This window comes from Toxotes jaculatrix, chromosome 2 (assembly GCF_017976425.1).
Source record: "Toxotes jaculatrix isolate fToxJac2 chromosome 2, fToxJac2.pri, whole genome shotgun sequence".
In the NCBI taxonomy this organism is placed as follows: domain Eukaryota; kingdom Metazoa; phylum Chordata; class Actinopteri; family Toxotidae; genus Toxotes; species Toxotes jaculatrix.
The window spans coordinates 1,571,693-1,588,519 of NC_054395.1; the positions used below are offsets into that span (position 1 = coordinate 1,571,693).

The following is a 16,827-nucleotide window of genomic DNA, read 5'->3' on the forward strand; positions in this document are numbered from 1 at the left end:
AAGCCTGTGGGCAGAGGGCCTGTGGGCAGAGAGGCAGAGCCCTCTCTGCCCACAGAGAGGGCTGCTCTCTGTGGGCAGAGAGCAGCTGGTGCCGTTCAAGGGTCGCTGTCGTTTTCGGCAGTACATCCCCAGCAAACCCGCTCGCTATGGCCTCAAAATTTGGGTCGCCTGCGATGCGCGGACCTCCTATGCGTGGAGGATGTCTGTGTATACGGGGAAGCAAGAAGGAGCTCGCCCGGAGTTGAACCAAGGCAAGAGAGTTGTCATGGAGCTGGTGGATGGACTGGAGGGTCACACTGTCACTTGTGACAATTTCTTTACGTCTTATGGACTTGGAGAAGAGCTCCTGAGAAGGAAGATTGCCGTGGTGGGAACCATGCGGAAAAATAAGCCTGAGCTGCCCCCGAAGCTGCTGGAGGTGAGGCAACGGGCCATCCTCTCTTCCGTCTTTGCGTTCTCCAGCACCCACACGGCGGTGTCCTACATTCCAAAGCGGGGGAAGAACGTCATCCTGATGAGCACTAAACATCGGGAGCCCGCCGTCAATGACGAACCCCATCGAAAGCCGCAGATAATCCAGGATTACAACAGGAACAAGGGCGGTGTGGATAATCTCAATAAGGTAGAGTTTTATTATTATTATTATTATTATTATTTATAATTATTTAGATTATTATTACTGTATCGGAGCTTCCAGGTGGAAGGCTGGAGTGTTATGCGGGCATTAGAGGCCCAGAGCGGGGCAGACACTTGCCGTTGCGCCCTGGGGCAGAAAAAGACAAAATATTTTATGATTATTGTTATTATTATTATTACTTTATTATTCCTATTTGGTAGCCCGTTTCTTGCGGTCTTAGAAAGAATGGATGATATATTTGGGTATGATAAATAAGAATAAGTATTAATTTTTTTTTCTCCCCTTCATTGTTTTACAATATCGTGGTCGTCCTGTGGATGTGTGTAGATCCTCTCTGGAGAGAGAGCGACACTCACAAGCGGCGCTTGTTTTTAGAGGAGCTAGGGAAAGCACTGGTGAGTCCACTCATGCAGGAACGGCAACGGCTACCCCGACATCCCAGCGCCCTTGCTCTGGTGGTTGCAGCGCGGGGAGGGCAACCGGAGGAGAACAACGGCCCGTCAGCCACGGCAGGGGGGAGGCGACAGTGCCGTTCCTGCAAAAAGAGAATCCGCAACACCTGCGGCAAATGTGGACAATACATCAGCAGAGCCCACACCTCCATGCTCTGCAGCACCTGCTGCCCCTGAGACTCGGACTTTTGTAGCCTACTGATAAGTATCGTGTTCATAATTACCAGCGCTTATGGTTGAGTTTATCACGTTCATTTGTTATTATGTTTGTTTTTATCAACTATTCTTTTATTGACATGTTTGAAATACATTTCAGAGTTCAAAATATAACATCCAGATCTTATATATTTTTTCTTTGCATTCATCAAATAGGAAATAATTCATTTTTATTGTAAAGAAATAGCGGAAATATGTAAATAAACTGGCATTTAAAGGGTTAAAATTGTGAAAATGAATTCGCTAACGATATGCATGATGAAGACTGGAGTTAATGACCAAAAAAAAAAAAAAAAAAAGAAATTTTTATATTTCATATTTTAGATATGATCCAGTGACCTAAAAGGGCTTTAAGAGGACGAACGGGATCTTTTTGTATTTTTGTAATAGCACAAAAAGTAATAATTGATCAAAATCAGTGTTGTTGCTAATCATTGACATATCCCAGTCTGATAATCCCTGCACAAAAAAACATACTTTGCATTCATCAAATAGGAAATAATTCATTTTTTCTGTAAAGAAATGGTGGAAATATATAAATAAACCGGCATTTAAAGGGTTAAAATTATGAAAATGAATTCACTATTGCTATGCATGATGAGGACAGAAATTAATGACCAAAAAAAAAAAAAGATCTCAGAGGGTTAAATTAATATTCAAAATTATAACGTACATCTATTAACTGATGAATAAGTTCAAACATGCATTAGAAGGTGTATGTGAGAGCATGCACACTGACTCCAGCCACTAGAGGTCAGGAGTGCACAGTTTTAAAGTGCTCTGATTATATCAGTTTCTGAGTCTCACAGTTTGCATTAATGTGAGTGATTTACAACCCAAACTTTCACATCTCCTGAGCTCTGGAGCCTGAAACCAGTGGAACACACATTCATTTAGCTGTCAGATGAATGAAAAATGCAACATGTATGAATATTACAATGGACATTTCAATATGAAGAGTAGGAAGAATAAGTTTGGATGGAACACTGTCAGAGGGTTTGGGTTAGGGTGGGGTAGACCCTCCTAAAGACCTGTTATATTAGAAAGGAGTAGTACTTATAAAGAAGGACTTGATCAACACTATGTGTTTTTAAGTTGATTTCATTTGACTAAATCCTTTTATCAGCTAAAATAATGTTTTTTCTTTCTAAAATGTAAAATGTATTAACAGTATTACAGAGGTGGTATTGTTTGGCTACATTAGTCCATATTTTTATATCTTTCTGTGGTGAACTTGTCACAATGACTGTGTAGAAGAAGGAAAGAGCTGTAAGAGGCTCTGTAGACATTGTTCCATTCATATCCTTTTTTTGCTGTAGTGTACACATCACTGACTTCAGAAGATGTGAAAGGTGTTGTCTAAACATACAGTCTCATAATGTTTGTAAGTAATATCAGAATGATTTGGTTCTGTCTAAATATATTGAATTATGAAGAGTTGGATAGAAACATTGCAGAATGAACAATAGGAGACATGTATTTGGATGGAACACTGTCACAGGGTTAGGGAGGGCCAGAGCCTCCTAAAGCTTTTTCCTTCTGTTACACAGCTCAACACAGACAAACTCATTCAAACATATAAGCATAAATACACATTTGTAGCACATGTGGTAACAGAAGCTTTGTGACTGTACTTTGATTGGTTTTATTACTGGGCTAACCCACTCTGCCTTCTATCTTCATGTCCTACATAGTGTCTTTAGAGTTGTCTATGTCCAAATATTAAGCTGCAAAATTCAATCATGTTCAGTTGTTTGAGAACAGAAACATAAAAATGTGTAAGTGGTAACAGTTGGTCTAATAATTGTAGTGATATTTCAGTATTTCAGCAGCTTTAGCAGCAGAAGAAGCAGCAGGATCAGTTCTAATGGCTTCATAACAGAGGTAAAGAGCTTCAGGAGAGTCTAGTGGAAATATTCACTTCTGTTTTTTCATCCATCACTGTGCTCACTTTTTCTCTGAAGTTTCCACAGAAAGTTGAACTTGTTCAGTTCATTGGAGTCTTATCTTCACCTAAACAGGGAGACTCAACTATTCTGAGCATCTAAACCTCGTAGATGATCAGTCAGATTATATATCACACACTCAGAGGAAAGATCTAGTGAAGCTGTTTAATTCTCTCTTGTCTCTCTTCTCAGATACACCATCACACACCAGCCTGATTCAGCATCACATGGATGTGGGGGATGCTCAGTATATTAACCACATTCCTACTGGCTGCTGGTAGGAAAGCGTCAAATGGAAGAGTAGAGAGACTACATGTTAGAACATGGGATAACTGAACCAGTGCTCTGCTGCATCTGGCAATATCTGATGGTAGATAAGGCTGATGTGTCACATAGATTTATAGATAGACATCAGCTGACTGCAGTATCATGTACTAATAACCTCTTCATTTGTTTTTGTTCTATTCTATGAACCTGTACCATCACTGTAAAATAGCTTATATTCAATTATTTGAACCTAATTACATGATTTTTCGATGGTAAAACTTCAGTCAAAAACACTTTCACTGAAAGTAAAGGTGATTTTTTTTTACAGAATATTAAGGTTTTTCCAACATCAAAAGACATTTTACATCACAAGACAAAAGATTTACAACTGCCAGTTCAGTGAAATGTCTAACTGCATGCAGTTCCTGGGTTTTATACTTCAACTAATAGTCTTATCACTGTGGGAAAAAACAAGTCCTCTTCATTACGTTCCCTCATTAGTGAGAAAGTTCTCATTAATTTCACACTGTGCATCCACTCATGTCTCACACTGAACACTAAGTTGAAAGCTCCTGACCTCTCGGTGTCTTCATTTCTAATGAATGTCCAGATCACAGTGTTTCTTTCCTCCAGATGTCAGTGTGAAAAATTCCTGTCATGTTTGACTAGAAAAGCTTTGAAACTAGTTTCATTTGTGAAGAGGAGCAATGAGGAGTTCAGGTTTTCTGTAGCAGAAGTAGGAAATGTGTTGCTATATTTGATCTTGTGTGTGAGAATTTAGTAGTTGAAGTCTAACCTGTGTTTAAATAGGCTGAATAAAGTTGTTTTGGACTCCATAACCAGCTGAACCAGCAGGTTTTAATGACAGGAAATCTGTAAAACTGAGTTTGAACAATGTGAACAGTCGGGCAGGGATGTATTTCAGTGTTGTTACTGACAAAGAAAAAATAATTCTTCCAGTCCAACAGAACACCTGTCTGTAGCACCTGATCCTCACACATCCACACCTTATTTGTGTGGTTATGAAGTTTTGCCAAGAACAATGAGTGGGTTTATCACAATTGTTCTGATAAACATACTGTCTTAATGTCGAGATCAGAAACTTTAAAGAGGACAGAAAGATGAAGTCGTGATATGAACCATAAAAAAAGAAAGAAAAAAAACACACTAACTTTTTCACAGCTAATGCAGCCTTGACTTTCTAGTGGAAAACTTTTAACCTGAAGAAGCAACAGCAGAAAATGTTTGGTTTGCACTGGCAGTAACATCACACACCTCTTATACAGACTGAAAATGATCAGTAAACCATGAGATCAGGCTGAGATCTCAAAGTACAAACTTTTAACACAAACCATAATGTCTAGTAGACAAGTAGAGCAACCAAAAGAAGTGATGTGGACTTTCCTGTAGTTTCCTCTTGTCCTTGTAACAGCAGTAGCTCCTCCCTTCCTTGTCAATAATTGTGCAGAAATATCTGAGTGCTTCTTTCTTCCTAAATCATGAACAAGTCCTGTCCAGTCCAACTGTTTCTGCTCCTGTTTGACTTCTGAACTTGTCTCTGGCTGTGTGTCCACTTACTGCAGCCTGTGACATCAGACTGTAGAATGTTGATACATCAAAGGCATCAAAGGACAAACACACACACACACACACTAGTACTTATATCTTTGTGAGGACATCTGCTGACATAATGCATTCCCTAGCCCTTACCCTAACCCTAACCAAAACCCAATTCTAACCCTGAAACCAAGTCCTAACCCTCAAACAGCAACATGAACACAGATGGAAACACTGCAGAGCTGCTTTGGATGGTTTAACAGGTAGAGATCATCAAATAATGGAATGACCTGATACCTTCATCTTTATCCATAAACACACGTAAGAAATCCCCCAAACACAAACTTAACCACAAACAAATGCACTTGCATGTCAACTCACACACCAGATGAAAAAACAAGTCATGTTTTACCTGCATTTTCTGGATCCAAAGAAGAAGATCCAGGACAAAGGAGATCAGGAGACAGGAGACCCAAAAAGTGGGAGAAAGAAAAATACAGTTAAAACACAAACTTATAAACAGATATAGAATCAAACAAAGTATTGTAAAGTATTGCAGAATATGATGATATAGTTTCATCTTTAACTTTCACCATCAGCTTCCTACTCCATCTTTTCAGATTACAGGTGTAACTGTTATTTCAAGGTGTGTTTTGGTATTTTAACTGTCAAAGGTGCAACAGCATTAAAAATTTCTCTGAGCTTATATTAAAATGAGGTGAAAACTTCATGTACTGTATAAAAGATGGGAAATAATCCTCATCAGGGCTGATTATTTTAGTGCTGATGGTACAAGAATGAGCACAGATCCAGAAGTGATCAGAGATAAAAGACGAGAAAGCAGATGAACTTTCTGCATGGATTCATCTCCAACAAAGTTAAATTAAGCGTGGCAGCGTCCTCTTCCTCTTTCAACCATCCTTTGGCCTTGCTCAATGTCGTGGCAGAGGAGAATGCATGACAATTATAACGAGGATCTAAGAGACAGGCCAGCACCACAGTCTTCTACTTTCTTTTCTACTCCCTCATGGCTTGCCTGAGCATTCTGATGCCTTTTGTGAATGGCCCCTCATCATCTTGAAGTAGCATCTTCAGCACAGTCAGGCATGGAATGATGCAGGATGCTGATGAGTTGCTGTGACTCACCTGAAGTGTAACTTCCTCTATTGGGAGAAGAGTTTCAATTAAATCGGACCAGTGGGACCTGCAAATCCTCCATGTTCACCACAGTAGATGGTAAGCACACGCTTTTGTTCCAGCATTCTTTGCAGCATGTAGAGCATTGAGTTCCACCTTGTTGGAACAGCCTGGATTATGTTGTGCTCTGGCAGGCCAAGTTCCCTCAGAATGTCTTGCAAACGCTGTTTGGCCAGAATGGAGTGGTGGAAATGTGTGGCACACTTCTTAAGTATTGCAATGACATCTGTGACGGCTCTTTGACTTGACAGACCATCATTCACCACAAGTTGCAAGGTGTGTGCTGTGCAGCTGAGGTCTGGGAGTTCAGTAAGCCTCATTCCCTTCACAATATTTGCTTCGCTGTCTTGAAGCACTAGTGCTAGACGATCTTTGCTTATCTTCCAGTCCTCAAGCATACTGAGGAATGTCTCATTCAGATATTCCCCACTGTGAGACCCATGCATCACTCTTGTATTTAAGACGATCTGCTTTCTTGTCCATTCACCATCAATGAAATGGCATATCAGGCTCATGAGAGACTCTGTCGCACCAGACCAGCAGTCTGCGGTGAAGGAGAGAGAGTTGCCAGCATTCTCTGGTTGAATCAGGCCTTTGATCTTGTCCACAATCTTGTAGTGAACTTCTTGCAGCTTTTCAGTTCGGTACTACTTCTCACTTTTCAGTGCATATCATGGCTCTGCTGCAGCCATGAGGCACTCAAAGCCAACATCAGACACCACCATGAATGGCTGGTTGTCAGTGACTATCACCTCTATGACTAGTTTGTTCATTAGTTTCACTTTCTTTTTTTCTGAAACATGTCCTCATCCTGATGAGGTTCAGATTCCTGTTTCTTCTGTGCTGTTTCATACAACTCAGGGTGATGAATCCTAAGATGGGACCACAGGTTTGAAGTATTTTTGGTTTTTCCCATTGTTGCTCCCATGCGGACACCTTCATTGCATATATTACAGGCTGCCTTCCCTGGTGTTGGTTGAGTGTAATATTTCCATACTTCCTTTTTAAAGAAGTCAAATTTTTTCGGTCTGAGTTTGATTCAACAGGCTTTCTGCCTCTGCAAAACTTTCCTCACACCCTCCACATGGAGGTCAAAGTCTCTGCTAAACACCAAATCACCCCCCCCCCCCCCCCCCCCCCGTTTGGGAATGTAGCTCACCACTGTGGTTGTCTTTGTGAAGGCAAAAACAGAGGACAGGATAGCTCTCCCTCTCAGCTACAGGAGTTTGGGTGGAAGCTCATGCTTATTTTTTCTAATTCTCCCAACCAAGGTCACTTTCCTCTTTAGATGTTCCTGCACAAGTGAATATGTAGTAAAAAAAATGTGACAGTGACCCCTTGGAGCTCCTCTGTCATCTCCAGGACGACACGTTTTCCCTGGCCGACCTCCACAGCACTGCAAGCAGCCTTTCCTGTATAAATCTGGCACTTCCAGGCATAGGAAGTGGCAACATCAGCAGTGACCCAGATTTTCAATCCATACTTTGCTGGCTTGCTTGGCATATACTGGCGAAAGTTGCACCGGCCTTTGAAAGGGACACGCTGCTCATCAAAGCACACACCTCTCCCAGGGTTGAAAAGCATGGAGAGGTGATGTATCCACATGTCAAGAAGGCTTGTTCAGCTTGTCATCAAATCGGAGGGTGGAGTTGATTACCCTGAATTTGGTGTGATTCATGGTGGCCCGGAAGATAGCACATCCACTGTGGTCATCCCAGAGACTGGAGGTGGATTCCCCCTTGGACCGGTACACTCCAGCCAAAATCAGGAGTCCAGTGTTGGCTTTCAGCTCACTGTGATCTATATCACTCCAGTTTTGCACTGTGCGTCCTCCATGTTAAATCAAATCAAAAGAGGATTCCACATCACAAGTCCTGGTGATGGCGTACCATGTCGTCCCCGGAGTCACACCTGTGGCAACAGGAACATAGTGAGTAGTCTCTGCATTTGTTGGAAAACTGAACCATCCCACACACCATTAAACACTGTCACAGCTCATTAGCATCACGTTCTACCTGCAATTCAAGATCAACGAGTTGGTTCAGGATGGTGCAAAACACAAGTCAACAAACAATCAGACACCAGACATGAACTGCATCATGTTAAAATCAGAGCAAAGCAGCAACGATTACAAAAAGACAGAAAGTCAAACATGTGAGAGCACGATTGAATGTGGAGGAAGAGACAGAGACGCTGGTTCTACTTCAGTCCAGCTGCTGAAAACTGTTTCCACTGCAGTTCTACTCCAAGGTGGAAAAATACAGAATATTACCTGACACTTCTAACAGACAGGAGCTGAAAACTTCACACAGAAAATACAAGTGTCCCTGAATAACAAAGAGAGGAACGAGAGGAAGAGAAAGTGGGTGGACAAAGAGAAAAGAAGGAGCTAAGAGAGAGCAATGGAGGAGAGAAACATCTTAGTTTCCGGTTGTTCACTGTTCAATGTTCTCCCTCTCGTTTCAGGTGTCTCGACTTTCCCCCTCCCCGTGTGCTCCTCCCACTTCCTGATTACCCTTCCTCTCCTAATGTGTTTCACCTGTTTGTAATTGACTCACCTCCCCCTGATGTATTTAGTCCCCGTCTTCCCTGCATTCGTCGCCAGATTGTCTTGTGTGTTGTTGACCAAGCTTTCCAGCGTTCTTTACCCGTTTGAGTTCTAGTGTGTTCTTAGTGTTTGTGTATGACCCCTGCCTGGATTTCTGGATTTTGAGCTAGCCTTTCCCTTGTGTTACCTTTGCTTCCTTGGACTGATTCTCTGTGTAAGGAACCTGGACTGATTAAACCGTTCTTTGATTCCTCACACTCTGACTCTGCGCCTGTGTCCTCTTCACTTCTCCCTCGGGCCTGACAGAAAAGCAGTAAGTTCTTTGAGTTACTGAGTCACTGCAGTGTGTTCAGAACAACTATACTTATAGATATACTTATAGAAATGAAGGCACTGATCGACAATCAACCAAATACCCAATAAATCTAAGTCATTTAGCTTTGTAGCTCTGCACACATCCGTTTTCAAACACTGTGGTTTATGACACAACCAGTTAAGTCTGGACTTAAAACCAGTTCAAACACAGTCATGCAGCATGTAGATGCAGAATGTAAATCATTTTCTCAAACAGCTGCACCAGCACTGAGGAATAAACATCGAGAATTCATCATAATTTATGAAGTTTAATGTTTCTGTTGTTTTACTGTTTGAAAGAGGAGAAACAATGTGGATGAAAACAGCTCTGCTCCAATGAAGGAAGCAGAACTAGAAACAGGCAGAGACACCTGCTGTACTGATTTCATCAACACTAACAGAGAAACACAGAGGTGGAGTGAACTTTCATTCATGCATCTTAGTTTAATCTTTAAAGTTTATTCTGGACCATGGAAAATAAAAGCCCCATAAAAAGCTAGTACTCCTGACATCGGGAATGAATTTTAAAATGACTCATGAGCTGATTTAAAAATCTCAAATGTTTTGATGTGCATTTAAAAACATAAAGTATGAGGGAAAGCTGTGTTTTTATTCAGTGTATTGAAAACTCCCCACTTCAAGCTTCTCCTTCCTCCACCTGTTTCTGTCCCTCCTTTCATCTGCCTCTATGTAGACTCACTCCTTCCTGTAATGTCTCTCTGCATCTCCTTCATTTCACCTTCAGCTTTACTTTTCATGTCAGTATCATCCACATACAGAGACGATAGAAGCAAATGGGTCATTTAGCAAAGACGAACACATCAAAGATAAAACACAAACTTTCTACATGCTCCTAAAGTCAGAAACACACTCAAACACCAAAATTCTCTTGTTGTTTCTCAGGCAAACACATGCACACCCTCCTACAGACTGTCCACACTGCTGCTCTCTGTGTCTGTGAGATCACTCGTCACCACTTTGTTCCTCCAAATACAACAGTGATAATATTTGTGTCTGTGAAAGGACACATATACACACACTGATACACATTCTCCACCTGCTTTGTGGTTGTGTGAGGAGTGTGTGAAGTGTGGAGGCGAGCGTCACAATGACTGACTTCTCCTCTCTGCTTGGTTCCACTCAGCTGCCTGTCACTGACTCTTCAGAGCAAAGTGTTGGAGGTTAAAGATCTATTTACTGAAGCTGGAGCTTTTAACAGGCCACATTATGATAGAGTGTGAACCGTACAACAGACGAGGATGAGAGTCAACAATCTGAGAAAGCAGTGAGTTCTCAGCCTGATGCTTCAAACCTCTCTGGGCTCATCACATCAGCAGGCTCAGAGGTGAGGCTTGTTTGTTTTCTACTAATTCTGTCCTTCTAAAGAAAAGTTCTAGAGAGTTTTTAGTGAAAGGATTTATTATGAAGTGATGGAAACACAAAGACATGTGTCTTTGTGTTTCCATCACAGTCATTTCCATCACAGTCATTTCACAGTCATTTCTACCAGCAGCTGCAGACAGACGTCATCAGAAGGCCTCTTCACTTCACTCTGACAGAGACGTGCAGCCCAGTTCAGCCTCTGAACAACAAACCAGTGCAACACTGCTGGGATGGAAGTCGACTCATCGCAAAATAGTAAAAGTAGTAGAGATGACAGTCACCCACTTTGCACCTGCACCATAACAGTGAACACAACACAATACAGCAAGCATACTGTCACAACTGGCTCACAAAAGTGACAAAGTGGAGAGGCCACACATAATCTCAACCATTTTACCATTTTATTAAGGAAGAATAGGTTGTCAAACACCAACAGTTAGCAGGCCAGCCATGTCCAGGGCAAATGCCCAGTCATGGCTACAGCAAACAAAGGAGCCCAACTGCTGTCTAAGAAGGCCAGGAGGAGAGAGAGCGAGGCAAGCCTGCTGGGCCCTTATAAACCTTCTCCAACTTGCCAGCTCAGGTGTGCTGCATGAGTGCAAGATCAGCTCCGCCCAGCAATCACCTGCACACACAAAGCAAAGGAGAACATCAGCAACACAACTACCGAAAGCCCAACACACAGGGCCGTAACAATACACAGAAACAAGTGTTAAAATGTGTAGGAGGTTGCTGTTGATTTTAGAATCATAGATAAAAGAAAAATTAAATTGGGATTGGTGTGTGTCATTGTACAAGAGTGTAAGAGTCTGCACTAGAACAACATCTAGCACACATTTCTTCCACAAACAAGCAGCAAAGAGCTCACACTTCATTTTGTCATGGAAAGGCCACGCCCACTTCCCCAATTCCACTGGGAACACGGGTAATTGTCATGACTAAACACGTCACTCTGTAGCGTACGCCAGAGAGCTTCTGCAGAGCAACACTGCCGCTTTGTGGACAGACTGCAAAAGCTGACATATAACTCCAAACCAACAAAGCCACCTCACAAGAGGGAGAGTCTTCAACAGGTTAGCACATGGGCATTCCTGACACATTATGTTTTCTTCTACACGCATGCGACAGGGGAGAGCACGAACGCAGTCTCCCACTACCAGAAATTATGCAGTCGAGATTCCCACATTTGGGGAATTCGCAGGGGTCAGCACAGCCGGAGTGCAATGGCTGAGCCTCACCCTGGGTGAACCACCTTGTTGATCATGGTATCTTCCCTACCAGATAAGTATGAGCTGCAGTTGGAAGAGAGCGGGTGGTGGTCACCAGGCACAGCACTCTGACTGACGGTGCCTACAATGCATAATCCCACATTTCAGTGCCTTGAGCATCAGCTCCCCTTTGTCTGTTACGTTTATGGCTGAAAAGACACAAACACTGCTGCAAATAGGCTGTGGCGTGCGGCAAACGCGCTTTGTTGGATCCACCCATCATGCACTGCTCTGCCAAAAACAAAGGAACACTGTGTGAAATGCCACTAGTCGAGCTGTCTCTTGGGAAAGACAGCAAAGGCCCACGTGGTACACTTTTCTTGTCTCAAAGATGCCAGCATCCCCACCAATGCCAGAGAGCTTCTGCAGAGCAACACTGCCGATTTGTGGACAGATTTTGTTTATTCTGAATCAAAAATGGAGATAAAAGGCTTATAGCACCTAGTATTCCCAGGTAGTGTCCCATCCAAGTACTAACCATGCCCTGCTCTAGTCATCTTCCGAGATCACGTGGGATCGGGCGTGCCCAGGGTGGTATGGCCGGAAGCAACACCAATCCATATAAAAAGTCTCTTTATACATGCTAAAACGCCACTAACAAATCCAATGTTTAATAGGGACAATAATCATCTGGATTTCTCTACAAATCCAAACACCAGTCAAAAATGACCTTATCCACCTAACGAGAATTCTCTGACTATCCATCACCTGATAAAGGCTGTTACTGCGTCTGATCACTTATAGGTCCATTCCTGTCCAACATTGAGTAAGATGTAAGATGGAAATATTTAAAACAGCTTTTTGTGTGTGTGCCCAAACACTTTTGGGCTGAACATCATGATCTTGTGTGCTTAAATATCAAATCAAGTTAACAAACAAATCATCTGAACAAAACATTTCACTAAATGAACTAAACACTGACATGAACAACATAACATGTATTGACTTACTGAAAACCTTGGAGGTGATCTGGACTTTCCTGTAGTTTCCTCTTGTCCTTGTAACATCAGTAGCTCCTCCCTTACTTGTCAATAATTGTGCAGAAATATCTGAGTGCTTCTTTCTTCCTAAATCATGAGCAAGTCCTGTCCAGTCCAACTGTTTCTGCTCCTGTTTGACTTCTGAACTTGTCTCTGGCTGTGTGTCCACTTACTGCAGCCTGTGACATCAGGCTGTAGAATGTTGATACATCAAAGGCATCAAAGGACAAACACACACATACTGGTACTTATATCTTTGTGAGGACACTCTCTGGCATAATGCATTCCCTCGCCCTAACCTCTTTCTCGCTTATCATCTCAGACCTATGTCAGTACCTGTGCCTCTGTCAAAGAATACAAAAAAACCCCACTAGATCTGTACACACATAAAGTCATGTTTGTGTGTAGTCATGTATTCATGTAGTCATCTGTGAATGTGTGTTTGATGAGTGCAAAGTGAAAATGGATCATGAACCTTGTTTTTGTAAAAGCTTCTTCTCTTGTTTCTTTTGCTTCCTACAACTGTATATTTTTCAAGCATCATCTGTCATATTGAAGAAATAAGTTCATTCAGTAGCGTTATTTCTTTTTTATTGTCATCATGTACAGTGGACTGGTAACCTCGCTCACAGCTGCTTCTTAGTTACACAGTTTACATTTCCTGCTTTGAGAGGAATACACTGTGGAGGGTGTGTGGAGGAAAAACAAAGCAGTAGCTCCCTCAGAGAGGATCAATGAATGAGGCCAACTGATTGTTTGTATAATAACCATCCGTGGTTATACACCTGAGAGCAGAATGATAAATGAATGACATCTACTTTGCACCTATGTTGCTGGGACAAAAGATGATGAAAGAATGATAAAGAATTATACCATGATCAGAATTATTCTATTTCTGGTGAAGAACAGATTGAATATGGAGGTTCCATTGGACATAATAGCTGTTTATCAAAGGGCTGCTGGTGTCAATATTATGTGTTGATTTTTTTTAACATTGGTTTAATAAGAATCTCTCTTCAAAGTGAAACCAATTTTGTGGGAAGGCCGAGTTACCTTGAAGCATTTCACCACCTGACAGCTGCAAAGCTGGAGCCTTTTTTCATCTGTCTGATGATTTAACAAACTGATATTGAAGGGTCACTGTCCTCCAGAATGACCTTTGACCCCATTATAAACTACTAGTGGAGTCAAAGCATCTTCAGCAAGCAGCACCTCTTCTTTCTCCTCAGCAGTCCAGCCTCTCTTTCTTCCCTCTGAGCTCCTCAGGCTGCTGAGCTGTAGGACTCTTCAGACTAACTGCTACAGACGGCTCCACTATGGCTCTGATTTGTCTGCTAAATAAAGCTGTTTGACTTTGTTTCTAACTTTGTTGATTTAAACAGCATATACAGTTCAGCAGCTCTGAGGAGAAGAAGTGAATCAGTGTCTCAGTGTCCAGGTAAATGGGAGCTTCACCTTTTTGTCTCTGTGTCTTCTGTGAGCCAGTGGAGGAGTTTCTGTGGATGAAGATACTGAATGTTAGTTGGAACATCTGCACAGATTATAGTACAATGTGACTCACAGAGAAATACATCAGATCAATGAAGCAGATGCATCATGAAGCAATAAAACTGTCAATTGTATCAATGTCAATGTTTCAGTATATAGAGTTTTTCTTGTCAGTGAGATTGTGAATAATTTTCAGTGTTGAAAAGTTAAAACGCTTTCAACAGTAGTTTTCAACATCAGTTCTAAAATCTGCAGACTAACACCGAGGCCACAGAGAAAATAAAGTTGCCGTGAGCATCTTTTGTATTTTCAGAGAAGCTCACCAGGGAGTCCAGAACTGTACCAAGGCATCTGAAGTTTTCCTCAGCTTCAGCATGTTGGCTATCAAGTGAAACTGGCTCTGTGTTCACATCTTGTTTTGTACTGATAAATAATTATTTTGTCTTGACTGATTTCCAGCTGGCTAATGAAACAGCTTGTTTGAGGAAACTTTATCTTCATTCTTCTTCTGAATGAAGATAAACCACCACTCAACTCTCATCTTTCTTTTTGGTAAGAGAAAACTTCTGGACAAGTTGACAGTACAGTGATATTAATTTTGTCTTTTCAGATCTCTGTACACATTTGTTTTTATTGTGACATTTATTCCTAATTGTAGCTTTGAACTGATGATCCATCACCTCAGAGGATGTCTTTTTTTCTGATTTGTTGTTGTTGTTCCAGATGGTTGAACACTGACACCAACAGTCCCTACAAAGATCCCATTATTCTGTGTTGACTGGCTGTGGATCATCTTTCTTCCTCCTCTAACTCTTCTATGAACAGACACTGCAGCTGGTGTCTCTGTTCACAGCAGAGTGAACTCCTGTAAAGGAGAATAAGTGAAGTGGAAAGAGAAGATGGAGACTCACCTCTCTCTCTGCCAGGATATTTAGGATTGTTTCTATTAATGATGAGATCCAGTTCTCTCTGTGGAGTAAAGGCCCAGTGACAGAGACCAACACACTTTAAACTGGATCTGAACCAGAAAGTGATGCTCTGCTCTACAGTCACTTGGCTCTCAGTCAAAGGCAAAGTGTTATTAAAACCACAGTGTGAACCATGTGTGAGTGCATTACACCATCACACTGAAGCTCCACTCAGGTGAAAAGTAGCAGCTGAACTGCAGCATGTGGACAGAAGGAGGAATATATCTGTCTACACCCTGCAACAGTAGAGTCAGTGGAGACGAGGCTGCAGTGCAGGAGAACTGGACTTGGGATCTGGGGGAAAAAAAGTGTAGGATGAGAATAAGAGATGATAGAGAGATGACTGTGCAACTGTGATTTCATCAATTTGAAGTAACACTGAAAAAATGGAACCATATGAGAAAAATAAAAAGTGTAAACAGTGATAATTGTTTTGTACTGTAGAGAGAACAGCAGTCGTCTCTGCCTCTTTCCATGGTGCTGACTGAGAGGTTGTTAATGCTTCACTTCACAGTCCACATTGTTTGGAGTTGAGGAAAATCTACAGCAACAGGATTAAAAATAAAGTAAACTCTCATAAACCTTCAAATGATTATTTTTAAACTAATTGTCTTCATCCTGTGTTGCAAATAATATGTGTGAACTTCATTGTAGAGGCTAATGGGCTCATTATTGGCTAATTGCAGCAGGTTACTGCCATCAGCCTAGAGGACACTTTATGCTACTTCCAACAGGATTTCAGCAGATACATTAACATGAATGTTGTACACACTCCATCTATCTGTTAGTAGTTGTGTACAGTTCAGCTGCTGCTGTCCTTGGTGCTGAATTCACCAACCCAGCTGAATGGTCCTGAGTGAACAGTGAACACATGAATATCTCTTTGACCAAAAGCAGCTTCAGTTCCTGCAGACAGTCCCTATGAGGAGTAGTAGTTAGTTGAGTGGAGAAGCACTTTTATTTGTGGAGCATCTATCAAATCAGTCCAGAGTGACTCCTCAGGATCTAAAAGATCTCACAGCTTCTTCTCTCAGTCAACACAGCCTCAGATTCACCAACATTAGCTTGACACACTGACATCCAAAGGTTTGCTGGAGGACAGAAACACTGTGGGCTGGAAATGAATTATGAAACAAGGCTCTTAGAGGTCAGGAGCTTTGAACTCAGCAGTAGACATGAGTGGACTGAACTCTGAATTTTTCTCTGAGAAAATGCAATGTGGAGGACATGTTCTGACAGAGGAGGTTTCTCAGGTTTAAGTCTGTTTCTAGACTTTGAAGAAACCTAAAAATATAAAGATAACTGTGTCACAACACACACACACACACACACGCACACACACGCACACACACCAGGACACACATGTACAAACACTTTTACACAATGTGCAAAAACAAAAGTGACATAAAGCAAGCAAAAATGAACAGTATGTATATTTAGATTCCCCATAAGACAGATATTGAAAGTATGGAGCTTCATCTAAGCTCTTTATATTACACACATAATAAAAAAACTACAAACCCTTATTACTTTTTACACAGGTGAGTGTAATAGATTGAGATAGAT

The 16,827-nt window shown here is 41.6% G+C and overlaps 1 non-coding gene across 1 annotated transcript; it reads right to left on the minus strand.

Annotated features, from left to right (window-relative positions):
* Positions 1 to 11,682: 11,682 nt before the first annotated feature.
* LOC121177257 lies at positions 11,683 to 11,846 on the minus strand. Its single transcript, XR_005893202.1, has one exon. It is a non-coding gene; the product is annotated as a U1 spliceosomal RNA (small nuclear RNA).
* Positions 11,847 to 16,827: the final 4,981 nt, after the last annotated feature.